Genomic DNA, 14,722 nt, shown 5'->3' with positions numbered 1-14,722 from the left:
TGCATTTTTCATTATCAATACCTTAGATTTCTTGTGTCAGAGTAATAGAGTCTGATGAGTGAACAAGCTAGCATCTTGAGGGAAATAAAGTGCTTTAGTGAAATGGGAAAAAAAAAAAAACAACCGAAAAACATTTATAGAACAGAAATGGCCTGACTGGTTTAGAAAATGTATAATACAGTTGGTTTCATGCATTCAGGAAACTGATATAGAGGACCCCCTGCTGTCCTTCTGCACATTAGATCTAATTTAAATTCATAATGCACCTGCTACCACTGCTTTTCTATGAATTGTAATGACTTAGATAGAACATTTAGCAGAGTTTGATAAACTCTAGGGAAAAATAAAGTGTTCTGTTGTTGTTAAATTTTTTGGTAATTTTTATTATTGAAAAGAAAATTAAGTATATGGCCATACAACCTGAAAAATGCATATATGTATTTATATGAGGATTTAATATAGCAAATTTTTATGATGGGAGAATATACTTTTTATTATATTTTTAATTTTTTGCTTCTAAGGGTCTCATGTGCAACATATAGAAGTTCCCAGGCTAGGAGTTGAAATGGAGCTGCAGCTGTGGGCCTTCGCTACAGCCACAGCAACACCAGATCCGAGGCCCATCTGTGACCTACATACACCACAGCTCAGAGCAGCACTGGATCCTTAACCCACCTAGTGAGGCCAGGGGTCAAACCCGAGACCTCATGGATACCAGTTGAGTTCATTACAGTTGACCCACGACTGGAGCTCCAAAATATACATTTTAATTCTTTACCACTCCTTAATGTCAAGACTGGGGAGAGACAAGAAATTAATCTCTAAAATATCATCTTGAAGATTTTTAACATATCACTATAAAACTGCTGCTTCTGACATTAAATGACAAATATATACACATTACAATAAAATTAAAACAATTAGAATGAGGACAACTGGATTTTCATATTTAGGTTTTGTTTTGGTATGAAACAGTGCTTTAACTCTAAAGGAAGTCCAAGTAAACAGTGCTGATTAAATAGATTACTTCAGCTGATTAGTGCATGTAAAATGGTGTCTTATGATTTTGTTGTCACTTAGCAATGATATAAAATATTTCTCCATATGTTTTCAAGTGAACAATGTGATGACAACTCTTTAATTAACTTAGGACTTGGCTGCTTCATCCATCTTCTGCTTGCTGTAGCTTCTACACTAATGTAGTTGCTTATATGTTAATGCTTGTTAACTTGGCATTTTCCAGATATGTTGACAGGAGGAAATTAAAAATGAATTTTCTAAAGGTTAGTTAATTACAGATAATAAATTTTGTTATGCAAATGTGGAAATGCTTTAGTTTCTCAAGAACTCAAACTGAGCCAGTAAATTAAAGCTTACCTTTATTCGTAATGTTAAATTGCGAATGAGACTGAAGGTTGCTTAACATTATAAGAAATTTTAAGTTTCTAAGTGTTTTTGATCTTTTCCCTTGGAAGGAACCTAGGGCTCCAACTTTGAGGCAGCCTTAGGGCTCTGAATCAATGATAAAACAGTTTTATCCTGAAATGAATCTTCCAATTTTTAAGTCAGAGCTTAGGAGTAGGTAGTGCATATTAGAAAAAGTTGTGTTTTTTTTTTTTTTTTTTTTTTTTTTTTACTACATCATTCAGACCATAAATGTTATGCTTTGTATCTGAAAAATATGGTTCAGTATGGTTAGTTTTATTTTTATCTTACAGTAACAAGAACAACATTTGATACACTCACCTGGAATGCTCTTTGCCTGTTCCTCAGTATCACCACCTCTGCTTACCTGAGGATACTCCCTCAGCCTTCAGAGATCAGCTCAAATGTCAATCATGCCTTTGTTATGTTTTTTTTTTTTTTCTTAGATTTCTTTCACAGCACTTTTCATGGGTTATAAAAAACATACTTATTTTGTAATGTCTGTGACCCATCTGGGTTGTAAATTCCAAGAAGGGAAAAATTACTTCTAATTTTTAGTTCATTTTTTATCTCTAGCATCTATCATACTGCCAAGCACATGATGGATATTCAAGCAATATTCATTTCATGAATGAAAATATAAATGGATATATCATGTGTTCATATAAATTGGAGATTGGATAGAATAATAAAGATATTCTAAGAGATATCATTTTTTCTTATGACTCTGTTTCTAGCAAAATATGGTGAAAACTAAAAATATACTAAATTAAATATAAACAAGGGATTTGCTTCATGAACTTGCAGGGCTGCCAGGGCCAATGAGGTCAATGTATGTGGCCTTTCAGTGATCAAACTAGACAAATAGAATTTGGATTACAGAGAGCAATGAATGGTTATTTCAATTAATGAACTTAATAATAAAGAGGCAAAGCACTATATTAGGTGCTGTGAGGGTAGAACTTATTCGTTCATTTGAAAGGCAAACATTGAGGCAGTATCACAAATAAGCTTACATATTCCCATCTCAATGTCATTTTTTTGTAACCCTAATATCTATAAAGTTAGACACATCTAGAACACTGATAAGATTCTTAAATGCAGAATTTCTTATGGAAAGTCTTACCTGAAAATAACACCAAAACAATACTTCAAACAAGACAATTCACCCAAGGCATTAACACTTGTATCAGCCTTTTCTTTCCCAGAAATTGGACTTAGTTTTTTTTTTTTTTTTTTTTTTTTTTTCACTTCTGAATATCCTCAGTGGAGGTTCAAAGGATGTGGCACATGCAGAAAGAAACAAATAGTTAATTCATTAACTTCAGCACACCTCTACCATCTTCTCTGAATTACTGAGCCCTACAACACATTATAATAGTACTGAATAAAATACTCACAAGCTGAAAGGGATAAACCAAAATTTTAAAAATTCACAATATTTTGGGCTTTCCCATGGTCTAAAGCTGACACATGACTGTATCAAGTAAAAAAAAAAAAAAAAAAAAAAAATTCTGATTACCAGAATTCAAGTGATTATATAAGCTGTTGACAAAATGCTACAATTTTTCATTCAAATATTAGAATTTCTTTTAGGGTTAGAGTGATAGTGGTATTTATCCCATAATTTTAATCATGAATTTGTAGGTAAATAAATAATTGTAATTGAGTAAGTTTCTTAAAAATAAATAGATTTATTTTTATGTATCCATGGAATTTGCTTTTGTCATCACAAGGTAGAATTTAGTCTTTAATAAGGCATATAACTGGGTAATGATGCTACAGTTTCAAGTTTTATGACTGATTCTTCAGAGTCAGTCATTTAGTTGTAAAGATTGAGAGATAAAAAGACTCTGTACTTTTTCTATTTGCACCTGTTTCCAAGTGGAGATGACTTGATGACATGCTCTGTCTCTTAGGTTATTAACAGCTTTTGCATCTCCATGCTGTTTCTGGTTTCTCTTTTTCAACAACCCTTCTCTCTGTGATGTTTGTTCTCAGATTAGTCTCTCACTCTTCTTACTCCTTTGGATTAGTCTTACATTTTTCAGCACTTTTAAATTACATGTTCTTACAATTTTATATGTACTTTCTTTTGATGCACCCAGTCATTGACCTGTGCAAATTTCACATACTTTTTTTCAGTGTTCCTATTATTTTTTTTGTATTCAGATTCTTTCATAAGAAACTTTTTAGAAACTGCTGTTATTTGTATTGAAGTGACCTTCTGGTTATTTGTGGGATAGAAATGGAAGTTGCACATGACTACAGTCTATTTATTGAAACTCAGTTATATATTTGATATTCTTTTATGTTATTTTGTTACTCATTAAAGAACAAGATAACTCTTTTACGTTATCTTGTTACTCTTTATCTTATACTCGGTAAAACTGCCCCTCAAATAGGATAAGTCACTTTAAAAATCTCATAAAAATAAGTAGTAGGGTAGAGAAAAATTTAAACCAGGGTTATCTTATTCTAAATACCCAATTTTGGGGAATTCCCATTGTGGCTCAGTGGTAACGAACCCTACTAGTATCCATAAGGATGCGGGCTTGATCCCTGGCCTTGCTTAGTGGGTTAAGGATCCTGCATTGTTGTGGTTGTGGTGTAGGTTGGTAGTTGTAGCTCTGATTCAACCCCTAGCCTGGAACTTCCCTATGCCATGGATGCAGTCCTAAAAAAAAAAAAAAAGGAGACTGATTTTTCCAGCCAATCATATTCAGATCCTGGCTGTGTCCAAATGAACTGTATTTTTTCCCCTTATTTCTTTTTTTTTTTATTTTTTATTTATTTATTTATTTATTTTTTGGTCTTTTGTCTTTTTTTTGTTGTTGTTTTGTTGTTGTTGTTGTTGTTGCTATTTCTTGGGCCGCTCCCGTGGCATATGGAGGTTCCCAGGCTAGGGGTCTAATCGGAGCTGCAGCCACCGGCCTACGCCAGAGCCACAGCAATGCGGGATCCGAGCTGCGTCTGCAACCTACACCACAGCTCACTGCAATGCCGGATCGTTAACCCACTGAGCAAGGGCAGGGACCAAACCCGCAACCTCATGGTTCCTAGTCGGATTCGTTAACCACTGCGCCACGATGGGAACTCCCCCCTTATTTCTTATAATCACTTTAGGAGTTAAAATAAGTGCTCTTATCCTATCTTTTATTATGCAGTTGTCATATACATTATATCTACATATGTTATCAAATCAAGTCTTTTGGATTTTTCACATAGAAAATTATGCCACAAAGTTTCTTACTAATATCTGTAGGTTTTTGTATATTTTTAAGCAAAATATGAAAGGTCTTTCTAGTCTTAGTTTGCCAAGAGTTTTTAATCACAGATTTTTACCCACACATTTTCTGCATCGATTGACATGAATATATACTTTTTCTTTATTCTGCTATGTTAAATTATATTAACTGATTATTTAATATTACACTAGCCCTGAATACCTGGAATAAATCCCACTTTGTTGTAATGTATAATTCTATTTATACATTGTTGGGTATAATTTGCTGATATTTGGTTGAGGAATTTTGCATCTATATGTATGGGAGATACTGGCCTGTACTTTCCTTTTTTTTTGTATGGTCTTTATCTGGTTTTGGTATTAGAGTAATGCTGGCCTTATTGAGAGTGTTAGGAAGTATTCCCTCTGCTTGTATTTTCTGGTAGAGTTTGTGGAGTATTTCTATTGTTTTCTTTATTAAATATTTGGTGGAATTCATTAGTAAAACCATCTGGGTGTAGTGTTTTTTGTTTTGTTTTTGGAAGTTTATTAATTACTGATTCAGTTTCTTTAATAGATGTAAATCTATTTTTCAGGTTATCTATCTGTCATTGTGTGATTTTTGAAGATTGTGTCTTTCAAGGAATTGATATATTTTATCTAAGTTACCCAATTTGTGGGCACGGGGTTTTTTACTGTGTTCTTTTATTATACTTTTAGTGGTTATGAGGGCACTAGTGATGACTCATTTTTCATTTGTAATATTAGAAACTTTTGTCTTCTCTATTCTTTCTTGGTTTTTATAACTATAAAAAAAGGCATTGGATGATTATAAAATAAGAAGTAAAATTGCAACAGATAAAATGAGTGATACCAATATTATAAAAGATAGGAGTGCAGAATTGAGAATATTGTTACCTCTAATAAATGTGAAACAGTATAATGTCATTTGAAAATGGGCTTAGGGAGTTCCCGTCGTGGCGCAGTGGTTAACGAATCTGACTAGGAACCATGAGGTTGCGGGTTCGATCCCTGCCCTTGCTCAGTGGGTCAAGGTTCCCGCGTTGCCGTGAGCTGTGGTGTAGGTTGCAGATGCGGCTCGGATCCTGCGTTGCTGTGGCTCTGGCGTAGGCTGGCAGCTACAGCTCTGATTCCACCCCTAGCCCGGGAACCTCCATATGCCGCAGGAGCAGCCCAAGAAATGGCAAAGAGCCAAAAAAAAAAAAAAAAAAAAAAGGGCTTAGGTTAGTTGGAAATGTATGTTGCAAACTCTAGTGCAACCACAAAACAAAATTTTTGAAAGAGTGCAATTGATATGCTATGAGAGGGAAGGAAATTAAATCACATAAAATATTTACTTAAAACCAGAAAAGGTATAACAAAGAGTGTACAAGTAAATCAATAATAACTTTAATATGAATAATCTAAATATAAAAATATTGTCAGAGTGATTAGAGAAAAAAATCTGAAACTATATATTGTCTATACAAATGTCACTTTAAACATAAAGAATCAAATGTCAGTACCCCTCTTTAAGTACTTTAAAAATTAATAGGCATTAAATTGGTAAGGATATAGTTAATATGACTTTAATCAATGTTTATAAAGCATATCATCCAAGAGCAAAATACCAATTTTTCTCAAGCTCATATGGAACATTCATCAAAATAAGCCAATCTCTGAGCATTAAACACACCATAACAAATTTTAAAAGAATGGAAAGCATACAAAGTACATTCTCAGGTAGCAATGAAATTAAACTAGAAATCAATGACATACCAAAAATATCTGGAGGTTCAAAAGCATACTGTAAGCAACACATGAGTCAAAAAAGAAGTCTCAAAACTTCTAAACTAAAATGAAAATAAAATGTATCAAATGTATGGAATGCATTTGAAACCTTACTTAGAGGAAACTCTATAACATTCAATGGGCATATTAGGGAAAAAAAAAGTCCTAAAGTTAATGGTCATATTATTTGCTTTAGGAAGAAAGACAAAGAGGAACAATTTAAGCCTTAATTAAGCAGAAAAAAATGAAAAATAAAACATACAAGTTACAGCATAAAATCAGTGATATTACAAACAGGAATAAAATAGAGAAAATAAATGTGTCCAAAGACTCAGCAATTTTTCTTCATACATGAATCCTCCACAAAATACTCTCAAGTTTGAAATAATGTGGGGGCTATTACACAGTTGTGTGTCTCCAAGGACATGTTAAAGTGCTTGAATCCAAAGCTTCAGGGATGATTTGGTTATATTTCTTTGGTACAAAACTTTAGTTACTGCAGTATATTCAGCATCAACTTGAAAATAAATCCTTTTCTTATATTACTCACTATTCCAGGAATAAGAATCATAAAAGCATATATAGAAAGGATCTAGTCCAGTGATTTTTAAAATTTAAGATTCTGTATGAATAATTTTTAGATCTTGTGAAAATTCTGGCTAATGTGTTCTGGGGTTAGAGCATAAGAATCTTTATTTTTAAGAAACTCCATGTTAGTATCGTTAGTCCTTTGAAGAACAAAGGCATAGTCAACACTTCTCATCAGGGGAAATGAAGTGTCATAGACTCAGCTTCAAATTTTCTCAAATAATATGTTTCAAAATAGTCTGTTCGAAGATACATAAATCTGAAACAATATGATTAACTTACATGCGGCTTTGGTTCCATTTCTCAAAGTTGGGGTGAGAGAGGGAACCGCCTTAACTAGATTATTTGTTATATCTGTTTTCTAGGTTTGTTTGGGAGATACTGCATTATGATTTAAGTAAATTTTGCTCTTGAATTTGGTATACAACTTTTGTATTACACAAATACTCAAAATTTAAAATAGCACTTATCCAAACAGTCTGAGAACTTGTGCTATAAAATCATTAGATAGAGTCATGATACTCCATATAATTTCTCATTAGCCTAATGCTGTTTCTCATGTTGACCAATTTTACTTGACTATGAGAGAAGGATAACAGAGGGGAAGCTTATTTAAGGGCTGAAATATTCAGAGTATTCATTGCAAATACAGCAGATAAGGCTGCAGCTGTTTTGGATAAAGAAAATTGATATGATATATTCTTCTGAGAACACTGTGCAAAAGAAGGATTATGCAAATATTCATGAGGAAACAAAGCCGGAGGAATCTTCAAGTCATCTGAATTACAGCATATGCTTCATACGCCAAAGAGCAGATGTGAGAGAGTAATCCACTTGCCTCCAATCTATCATCATATTTTTCATCAACAGTTCTATAACAGTGGAAAAATTAGATTATATTCTGTTTATTGACATATGAGATCAGATAAACATAATGAAAAGACCAAATGAACCTATGTTTCTGGTTTATTGCTCGTAAAATTCACATCAAATGGTCATCAACAATTGATGGGCAGATGTAGATGTCCTTTGTTTACTATACCTCTTCAGGAGTAATAGTGGCTTTATTTCTGAAGTTATTGCTTCTACTCTTCTTTATACCTATCTGAGGATTTTATGTTCTTGAATATTGGCAATTAAATCTAATAGTGGCTTTCTGGACATTGCTTCAAAAAACAAAAACTGTCTACCTGTGCTCAAAACAATATGTAGTCTTCAGTACCTCTCTTAGTAGTAGAAAAGGCTGAAAGGGTGCTATGCTAAGTCTGACATGACTTTTAGTATAAATGAATTTTCATATATATATGAATTTTCATATATATATGAATTTTAGTATACATATACACAGCAATAACTCATAAAGAATAAATATATATTTTATAGATTAATAATATAATTCACTCCAACATATATTCTAAAATTTTTCATTCTGATGCATTCGAATAGCTATTTATCCATACGCCTTTTTGTTTGTTCTGTTTCATTAGAATGTTTGATTTCCTATAGTTATCATGGACTTGTCTTTACTACAGGTATGAGAAGTGTGTGTGTGCATAATATATGAATCTATATTTATATAAATATTAAAATATAAATTATATTAATATAAATATTAATACATGAGGAATTATATGTCAACATTTCATTTCTGATTCAGAAAAGCTAATATTCTCAATGAGTTGCTCTTTACTATGTCCATAAACCAAATCTTATTTAAGTGCCAGTATATCAGAACTCCAGGATCCAACACTGGTCTATTTTATATTCTCTGTAATTCGTTACAAGTTTGTGAAGATTAATTAATATCAAATGTTTATATGCCACTGATGAATTTGCATATGCTACTCGGCTGCCTTTCGTACTTAAGACGAATTCAATACTCCCTGCAACCCTAAGAAGGTTCTGCTATTGTCCTTATTGAACAAATGAGAAAATGTACACACAAGAGGGTTAGTATCTTGTCCCAGGAAAAGATTGAGATTCCATATAATCTGTAAAATTATCATCAAGGAAAACAATAGCTGTTAAAATTCATTTTGCATATTTGACACCAAGTACTTTCCAAAAAATGCTATTTTTCCTCTGCACTTGTTCTCCATTATATTCTCTTCCTGTTCAGCCCTAAAATATATTTTTATCTTGTTTAATATAGGCAAAGAGAACAGAAGGAAAAACTTCAATAGCCTACTTTGTATATGCACATTGTATAGCCTTGGTCTTAAGGTTAAAACTACCAGTGGTAAAATGACAGATTTCATTTTATATTCTCTATGGCACTGTAAAACAGACTTTGATACTTTATGTTTGGGGCTCTTTCTCTAAATTATTCTCCCTCCCAACTTTTTTAGGGCCACATCTGCGAGAGATGGAAGTTCTCAGGCTAGGGGTTGAATTAGAGCTATAGCTGCTGACCTAGACCATAGTCACCAGGCCAGAGGCCAGATCCAAGCCATGTCTGCCACCACATCACAGATCAGGGCAATGCCAGATCCTGAACCCACTAAACAGGGCCAGGGATCAAACCCTCATTCTCATGGGTACTAGTCGGAATCATTTCTGCTGAGCCACAATGGGAACTCCCTGTTTTCAATTAATATAGTTTTATGAATAAACTTTAAAAAAGTAACCAAATACTTCTTGATAGAATTGAAAAATTCTTAACAATAATTATATTGTTAAATATTTTGTCATGCCTTCTGACAGTTAAAATATTTTCATCCTAAAAGTAGTCTAAGTTTTTTTCACATATTAAAATAAGAACTAAATTTATGGTTTTGAAAAACTGTAGAGTTATAGTAAATATCCAGTTATGAGTTTTGGCTACTCTGTACCCTTATGACAAGGAAGAAATTGAACATCCCATATAGCAAATTTAATTATACCTATTTGTTTATTACTTTAAACACTTCATAAGTACCAGATAAAGTACCAGATAATTTATCTGGATTAAAATGACAATTTATTAGTTGCAGAATGGCAGTCAGCTACAATACACAAAATGAAACATCTTTTATAAGGCTGCAGGATCTTCCTAAACAGATAGATCTGTTAAACTAACAAAATGTTGGCAAAATAAAGGTATCTACTTTAACAGGTTTCTAATGTGATTTGCTAAATTGCCCTGACTCACTTGAAATCACGGGGCTTAAAATTTTCTAAGAGTTAATGATGTGAATTATCATCTGAGATATTTAAAACCTTTTCTTATTCAGTACAAACAATTCAGTATAAATCTTTATGGACATGGTTTATACTTTGAAGCAAGAACAACTGTTTGATTCTCAAAGTCTCATTTAAAGAATGAAAACTTTGCAATTTGTGTTCCAAATGGTCACATATTCATAAATTAGCCAGGTTAAGTACTTGGATAAGAAATTCTTGATTTACCAGACAGCTTTGGATCAGAAATGGAAGAGAAAATGATTTTCACTCCTTATGCTTTTATTTTTAAAAGAGTCAATGTTCTGAACATTTGAGATATCTCTTAATAGATGGTAACTTTGGAATTTCCCTACCACCACATCTTGAGAATGATATATATCTGTTGCTAATAAAAAGTATGTAAGGACAATATAATTATTATTTCTTAAAGTAAGCCATAATGAATGGAAAATGCTCTTTGATTATCATTTATCTCTAGATAGAAATGGATAAATGATGCATTATATCTGCCAGACTTTTTTGAGACCACCAAAGGAGAATTAATACCAACAGCTAAGAATTCTGTGGTTAATTTGTTTCCCATCATGAAGTCACAGCATTGAGTCATTTGATGTGCTTATCATAGCCTTCAAAACTCTTGTTGGAATATTGTTCTGCCAATTTCTAGTGATTAGTCTTGGTTTATCAAGGAAAAAAAAATAAAGCATTTATTTATCAAAGTTGGGCAACGGCCAAGTAATTATCATTCACTTCTTTTTTTTTTTTCTGATTTTTAAACATTGTATAGGAAAAAAAAATTCTATTACTTTGGATCAGAATACACAGAAGAGTGGGTATTTCTGGATGCAGGCAGGAGTTTAAACATACACATTTCTGTCTACTTCTTTAATAAACTCTGATGAAATGATAAGTATAGAGATAAGAAGTATAAATCCAAAGGGCAAAAAGGATAGGAGGGAAGAGATGGAGGGACAAAGAATATCCAAATTTAGAATATGGAAATGTGATGAATTTCCTTTGATGGAAATTCTCAAAGGAAATTGCTGCACCCAGCACTGTAGGTCAATAGAGATCCTGAAGAGGCATGGCGGAGTGGCATACAAAGCACAAGACTTTTACATTGTAGAAAGTGGGGGCCAGGAGGCACTCTTTTTCTTAGAACAAAGGCCCCTAGGCTTTAGCCCACATAGCTTTTATTAGAGAAGATGACGTATTTAGGTATTTAGATTAGTGGGCAGAAACAGGCACAGGCAGCTTCAAGGTTGCCTCCTCATGAGATTACAGAAGGGTACTAGCAGCAAAGTCACTGGTGCATTTATCTAGGTCACAATGCAGTTGCTTGCAGAACAGGAAAGTGATTATATTAGTCTCTTATTCTGTCTTAGCAGGAGACCCTGTACTTTAGAACCTGCATTAGCATGTTTGCCTATCTCACCATTGCCAGTATAAGCATTCCTTGGCTCATTGTGCCATTGCACCAAGTCTGCCTTCTGCAGATCTCAGCAGTTCAGTGGTCTCCAACAGGAAATGTTAACAGCACCTTTGATCCTTTCTTTTGTCCTCTGGACTGCATGAAGCTTGGACGCTCTTATAGGCTGAATTGTGTCCCACAGAATTCATCCTAATTAATTTAAATGGTGAAGTCCTTAACCACAGTACCTTAGAACATGACAGTATTTGGAGACAGGATCTTTAAAGAGAAAATTAATGTTAAAAACACGGTTTTGAGAATGGGACCTAATTCACCATGACTGATGTCCTTATAATAACAGATTAAGACCCAGACACCCAAAGAATGAAGAACATGTGAAGATATGAGAAGGTAAAAATGGCCAACTACAAGCCAAGGAAAAAAATCTCAGAATGAAACCAACCCTGCCAACATCTTGATTTTGGACTTCTAGCCTCTGGAAATGTAAGGACATAATTTTTTTTTTTTTTAATTCACCCATTCCATGGTACTTTGTTATGGCAGCCCTAGGAAAATAATGCAGATATTTAAATTAGTAACATAGATTAAAGGAATATATAGGACTATGTTAAATAGAAGAAAAATGAGAGTTCTCCTGAGTTTGTACCGGAATCAAGCCTCTGTACTTAGCTGTAGGGATTAATTGGCTATTCTCTAATTGATTAGTAACTCTAATGAATAAGTAACATAAGTAATGAGATTCAGCAGCATCAGAGAAAGAATGCAAGTGTCCAGATAACATAATATAAAAGATGAAGGGACCCCAGAGCTGGTGGTTTCCTGGAGCTGAGATGACTCACACCCACTCAGCATCATCTCTCATATCCAACTTGGCAGTCATGAGACCTTGCTTATGCTATTTTATATGCCATAATTCCTCTTTATTCTTTCTTAAACCTAAATAAGTTTTGTTCTTGGTGAATGCTACTATGTCAATTGAGTTTGAATGAAAAATATAAACCCAAGGCCTCATAGAATAGTGGGAACTGCCCTGGTAGCCAACTGACTTTACCCAAAGGAAAAATGATGAGAAATGATATCACCTGCCCCATAGAATAAGGGGGATGCTCAGGATTTGGTGTGAGTTGTGCCTTGAAAGAAAGAGAAAGGATAGTGAATCAGGAGGATGGTAGAAATCCGCATGGCAAACAATAGACCCTTGAACCCTTCTCCAGCCCATAGTCCAGGCAATTTATTCTCACCTTTTCTCCTTAAACCTCTCTTCTCCCCAGTCTTTGATTAAAATTCTATCTTCCAAGGAAATTAAACCATTAAGGACAGTAACTCAGAAATCATGGAAGTTGAAGATGATTTAGAAGGCTGTAAATAAGTGAATTAAGTAAAATCTGCTTATAAAATCCACACTCCCAATTTCAAACTGATTTTAGGACTCATATAGCCATATATGATTTCTTATTCTCATAATGGTATTAGTACAAACACTTGTTGCAGGAATATATATAAGATATTCACACCTGAAAGTCGACAAATAAAGTCTACTTGCTATAAGTTTACTTTCCAATAAAGCCTATAGTTGACAATTTCTTCAGATGTTAATTTCTTCCCATGCTATACTCTCCTTTGTACTCCTGATCAGAAAGCTATTAGAGCATGAGCTTCGTCAAAATGAAAAAGTAAACTAAGAAAGAGGAATAAATCTAGACGGAAACATGAGGTTCAGCACAGGAGAACAAGGGGAAACAGTCTTAGATACCAATCTCTGCAATGGGCCAAGAGAACAACTATTTCATACTATAGTATTCAAGAAGAAATACCCTGGAGTGGTAAGTGGGAGAAGAAGAGAACTGATAAATTATATAATTTATTTGATCCTGTATAAAATAGCACTGAAAGTTGTTTAAGAGCTCTACACATGAGTTTAGAAATAGTAGATTAAAAAAAAAGCAAATGCAAAAAATTCTGCAATTAGGAACTCCAGGGGAAAATTTAAGAAATGAAAGTATAATCATAACTATACTACTGATTTTGGTTGTAAATAAATTTGATGAGTTATTATAGATATTTAATATCAATTTAAACAAATTTACAAATTACCTATAGTAACAGATGGGATAGAAAAAGAAGGGGGAGTTTAAGGGGGTTAAAATAAAGTACATAATAATATGTAATAAATCATATCTAAAATTGATGTGTGAGGAAATAACAATGGACTGGATTGCTTATTGTCAGCCTAACATTGGTTGATTGGTATTATGGCCAAATCCTTCCAAGGTCTTCTTGAACTAGAAGCTGGGAACTACATTTTCCAAATTCCCTTCCCCATATTCTTTATCTAATGAATAGTACTTTCATGAGATTTTAAAGTAAAGAAGGACAGGGCTTTATTTTCAGGTGTCAATTGAAGATAAGACACTGGGCCAATGTCAGATTTTAAAAAGCCTCCAGTTGAGCTCTTCTGAGAATCATCTTCATTGGTGTTGATGACCAAGGCACTTGGATGGGAGTGGTCCAGAGTTTCTTGACATTTACCATGGCTTTTCAGTGAGCAGATAAGACCTACTTGTTTACATGCTTACACTAAGATCTTCATTGGCTGTTTTCTAGACTTTTCCCCCCAGCCTTTCCAACGATTACATAAATCATCTAATTGCTTGTATTAATACAATTGAAAGATATATACTGGCTTCTGTTTTTTTAGCTAAATTTGTATTTAACCAGTATTTGAAATAAAGAGAGCAATACGAAAAGAAAAAACTAAAATGTTAAGTCTTGGGAAACAGAAGGGAGGAATAAGATTGAAGTTCAATATCCATACTTATTAATATTATCCTAGGCTCATACACAAGTCTTCCAGGGGAGAAGACTATTAATTACATACAGCAAATAAGCATGTGTTTTCCTGGTGCCTCAACTTCTTAACCGTCAATAAATGAGATCCAGATGTTATCCTACATATACTACTTTGTATTGTGGGTGAAGAACCTGGATAAAACTAACTTGGGTGTTTTGATCCTTGGAACATGTATATATCGCTCCAGGGGAAAAGATGAGACTGTTGCCTTCAGTATTACAGTGTCTTCATATTATGCCTTGGTAGT

This window comes from Sus scrofa, chromosome 13, assembly GCF_000003025.6.
Source record: "Sus scrofa isolate TJ Tabasco breed Duroc chromosome 13, Sscrofa11.1, whole genome shotgun sequence".
Classification (NCBI taxonomy): domain Eukaryota; kingdom Metazoa; phylum Chordata; class Mammalia; order Artiodactyla; family Suidae; genus Sus; species Sus scrofa.
The sequence above is the reverse complement of the archived record's forward strand: the minus strand, read 5'-3'. Positions refer to the sequence as shown.